At 35.6% G+C, this 4,994-nt stretch overlaps 1 non-coding gene across 1 annotated transcript; it reads right to left on the reverse strand.

Annotated features, from left to right (window-relative positions):
• Nucleotides 1-805: 805 nt before the first annotated feature.
• LOC112522312 lies at nucleotides 806-911 on the reverse strand. Its single transcript, XR_003070147.1, has one exon. It is a non-coding gene; the product is annotated as a small nucleolar RNA R71 (small nucleolar RNA).
• Between the last annotated feature and the right edge of the window lie 4,083 nt (nucleotides 912-4,994).

Here is a 4,994-nt window from a genome sequence, read left to right on the forward strand (position 1 = left end):
TTTTTGCTGAATCATTTGTTTAATGTCTTAATCAACTGTTGTACCCTGTGTTTCTTCTTAAGACTGATATTTTTCTTAGTTGTTAATCAAATCGCCCAATTTTAGATAAATCAAATCCCTCGTTTAGCCATCTGAAATTAGTTTTTATAGACTGGACTTTTGAAATAACTTTACAAGTTATCTCTGTGGGAACGATATCTGGTACTTATACCATTATCATTTGTTACGAGACGACAGTAGTTCAAGGTGTATACTTGCGCCTAGTTCTATTTTTGTGTTGAAATCTAAGGTTGAATAAACCGACGAGCAAGTTTTTGGCGCCGCTGTCGGGGATAGCACGCTAAAGTTTTTCTTTTAAAGTAAAGTTTGTAAAAGCTAATTTTTCTACCACCTGTTACTATTATGGAGAACATCATACATATTGTTGATTCTCGGGATAGAGGAATCATGAATTATGCTATTCCTGTTTTTAGTCAATTAAATTCAGAAATACTAAGGTCACACCTTAAGGCAACTCACTTTGAGCTCACACCTGTCATGTTTCAGATGTTGCAGACTAATGGCCAGTTCAGTGGTTTGCCATCTGAAGACCCTCATTTACACTTAAAATCTTTAATAGAAATAATTGATTGTTTTCTTATCCACGGAGTGTCTGATGATGCCTTAAGGCTGAAGTTATTTCCATTTTCTCTTGGGGATAGATCAAAATTATGGTTTAACTCTTTGGAACCAAATTCTATAATCTCTTGGAATGACTTTGTAAAGAAATTTTTGAGAAAATATTTTCCTCCCAACAGGAACGTTGAATCCAGAAATGAAATATGTTTGTTTAGACAAATGGATAATGAAACAACACCTGATGCCTGGGAAAGGTACAAGGAGTTGTTGAAAAAATGCCCTTACCATGGCATTCCTTATTGTATCCAGGTAGAGACGTTTTACAATGGTTTAACAACTGTTGCTAAGCAAATGCTTGATGCTAGTGCAGGAGGAGCTTTCACAACTTGTACTTATAATGATGGGTATGACATGCTTGAGAAAATTTCAAATAATAATGGATATTGGGCTGATCCACATGCATTAATACAGAATAATACAGTTGGGATACATGAAGCAGATGCATATAATGCATTTACAACACAACTCACATCTATAACTGACATGATTAAGAATATGAATGTTAGCCCATATGTGCGAACTGTTGATGCAACATCGTATCCTACTGTCAATTCTATAGCATGTATGTTATGTGGAGGAGGTCATCCATTTGATCAATGTGTATCTAACCCAGAGTCAGTTAATTTTTTTGAAAATCAAAACAGGGGTTGTTCTAATTGACAAGCTTATAATGCAGGGTGGCAACAACACCCAAATTTTTTCTGGAATGCTCGAACTTTGAATGAACCTGTTGGTTTTCAACAACATCAAAGTGATTTCTACAATCACCAACCCAATATTTACGAACAACACCCTACCCAACCAATTTTCAACCAGCAAACAAGTTTTCAACAACAAAGTCATCAACCCTCTTTCCAAAATACAACATATCAACCTGTTGATTCATCTACTTCCTTGGAAGCAATGATGAAAGGGTTCATAACCCAAACTCAGGCTTCAATCAGAAACCTTGAAAAACAGGTTGGACAAGTAGCTTAGGAAATGAGACAAAGACCAATAGGCATTTTACCTAGTGATACGGAGACACCTCAGAGAGAAGAAAAAGAGCAGGTCAAGGTTGTGACATTGAGGAGTAATAAGACTTTAATAGTAAATCCCCAAAAAGAACCAAGCAAAGCAGAGCCTGAAAAGAAAACTGTGGTACCAGATTTTGTTACCTTTGTACCAAATTTTGTGACTACCATTCCTGTGAACCATTCAAAAAGTACTAGTGAGCCTCAGCCAATAGTCAGGCCCATTGATAGTACGACCATTCCAGAAAGATCATAATTTTCGTTGTTATTTCCTGATGAACCCAAGACAATCCAGACTCCYAAAGAAAATATTGTAGTGGATGTGTCACAATCTGGTGGCAGTCCCACAATAGTTGTCCAGACCAGTCCTATAATCCCTTGTAGAACTGAATCAGAATCCATTGTAGAACCACCTTTGAACACCATTTCAGCACCTACTCTTCAAAAGACTACTTCTCCTACTGCAGTCACTCCTTATATTCCTTATCCCCAAAGGTTAAGGAATCAAAAAGAAGAATTACTATTTAGAAAATTTCTTAATGTTTTTAAACAGTTACATATAAACAAACCTTTGGTTGAGGCTGTTGAGCAGATGCCAAGTTATGCAAAGTTTCTAAAAGACATTTTGAGTAAAAAGAAAAAGTTGACTGAGTACGAGACTGTAGCTCTGACTGAAGGGTGCAGTGCTTTGTTGTCCAGTAAAATCCCTCCTAAGCTGAAAGATCCTAGAAGTTTTACAATCCCTTGTTCAATTGGAGGAAAAGAAATAGGAAAAGCCCTATGTGACTTAGGTGCTAATATAAACCTCATGCCTTCATCTATCTTCATTACCCTAGGCATAGGTAAAGCTAGACCTACAACTGTGACTCTACAATTAGCTGATAAGTCCATAGCCTATCCTAAAGGAAAAATTGAGGATGTCCTAGTTCAGGTTGATAAGTTTATTTTCCCAGCTGATTTTATCATCCTAGACTTTAAAGCTGACAAGGACATTCCCATTATCTTAGGAAGACCTTTCCTAGCTACGGGAAGAACCCTGATAGATGTACAGAAGGGAGAGTTAACCATAAGAGTCCAAAATCAAAAAGTGACTTTTAATGTTTTTAATTCCCTTAGGTACCTGATGTAAGTGACGAATGCTCCCATATTTGTTCCATTAAATCTTTGACTCATGAAAAAGAAGTAAAAGACATACAGAGGAAAGGATTGAAGCATAAGTGGAGAGAGAAATATTCTAACAAGTTGCTCCAACTATCAGATATCCCAACCTCAGTCCTACAACAATATTCTAACTCTACTACTCAATCTGAGTAGGACAAGTTCTGCGTTCTTACCATACTCTGTGTTTTTATGTTTAACTTGTGTTTCTTTATTTGTTGTTTTAAAATATGTCAGTGTCAGTATTGTTGTGATCATAAGAGATAGTCCCTCTCCTTATGTTTTTGTGTCCTTTTCATTTAAGATGATCATACCATGCTTATGCTTGATTATCTTTGCTTTTCTATTTCAATTGTGCTTAGCTTTGAGTCATTTTATTTTTAAAATGATCAAGTCACACTTGTGACTAATCATCTTTGCTTTTTTGTTTCAATCTAGAATTTTGGGCACTGATTTTAGTAGCATATATTATTTTGGCCATCTATGCACCAAAAATAGAATAAATAATGAAGTTGTTGTACTAATGCTTGAAATTGATGCCATAGCCACAATAAGGCAAAGCTTAACCATCTTTGTCTTTAATTGAGCCTCTAGAACTAGCCAACCATTTCCAAAGCTTTACATTGATTCAATTGGGCCTTCATTTCAATTTGGCCAATTGGTAGCCTTGATACACTCACATTGAGGACATTTTTTCCCTTAAGTTTGGGGGAGGGTCCTAAAAGTACCAAACACTTTATAGAGTTCATGAAACATATGCATTAAGACCAAAAATCATTCAAAGGAACAAAGTTCCATGTCTTGTGCATGTAAAAGAGTGTCAAAGTACACCAGAATGTTTGAAAAGGATCAAAGTGTCCAAAATACCTCAATATGAGATGCATAGCAGTAAAATTGTGCTATGAAGTGGAAAAGTGAGATGAGGTAAAAGGCATGCATTAAAAAGAAAAGCCAAATGCAAAACCCAATTCAAAGTCCCAAAATATTTGTTGAATCTAGTATAGCAATAGAAATGTAGGCTAGCTTATGGTTTGGCAATACGAAAGACTTAAGTTTGGGGGAGTTGGGTTTATGAAGGGCTATGGATATCAAGCATCAAGTCAAGAGTATAACACTTTCATTCAAAAAAAATCAAAAATATGCATACTTTGGCTATGGAATATTTATGCTCAATTTTTTTAGTTTATTAGAAATTTGAGTCTCTTAATTTGTCATTTTCTGTTGTTTGGGGACAAACAACAATTCAAGTTTGCGGGTGTGATAAGTGTTAATTTATTAACCTTATTATATCATTTTCTTAACCATTTTCACTCATTTTATTTGCCCATTAGTGTCTTAGTTAAGTCTTTTTATGTCATTTTTATATATTAGTGGTAATATAACATATCTAATGTTAATTCCCTGTTTATGCAGATTTTTAATGATTTTTGGGCCAAATCCTACAGCAGTCTTGTAGAAGCAGGAGTGACAGAATTCTGTAGTACCTGTCCGTGAGCTGCACTCTTGCCTGGGCCGAGAATTCTTGGGTTACTCCCTTAAAGCTGCTGGGTCAACGACCTTGGGCCCGGTGAAAGCCCATTTTTGAAGCACCTTTTGTCTTATTAGGCGGCTCCCATTGTGCAAGCTCCCTTAGCCTATAAATAGAGGCTTAAGGCTTTGACTTTAACACACTTACTTATGCTTTTCACCTCTTACACTTATAATCTTTGTATTAATTACTCTCTAGATTATTACTTTCGGTTTCATGCTTTCGGTTTTTCTTGCTCCCAACCAAGAATCGACTTTTGTGAAGTCTGATTTCGTTCTCAAGTTTTAATTCAAGTGCTCGTATTTAATTCAAGTTCTCAAATTTTGTGAAGTCTAATTACTCTCTAGATTATGTTACGTTTTCTGACTTTTGTTGCAAGTTACGAATTAGTCGATCTCTGTTGCTTTACATTGGATTTCATCTTTTGTGGTTCACAACTAATTTACGTAGACTAAATACTCTGTTCTTAAGACTTTGCAAGTAACTTTTCGGTCTTAGTAACGAAACTTGTTTTGCAAGTTTTGTTACTTGTCTTGCAAGTTTCTTCAAAGTCAACTTCTCTTCTTTCCATGTTTTCATTTGTCACATCTCCATCTCATCAAGTACTTGCTTTACAT

The sequence above is a fragment of the Cynara cardunculus genome (genome assembly GCF_001531365.2).
Source record: "Cynara cardunculus var. scolymus isolate 2C chromosome LG 11, CcrdV1, whole genome shotgun sequence".
Taxonomy (NCBI): domain Eukaryota; kingdom Viridiplantae; phylum Streptophyta; class Magnoliopsida; order Asterales; family Asteraceae; genus Cynara; species Cynara cardunculus.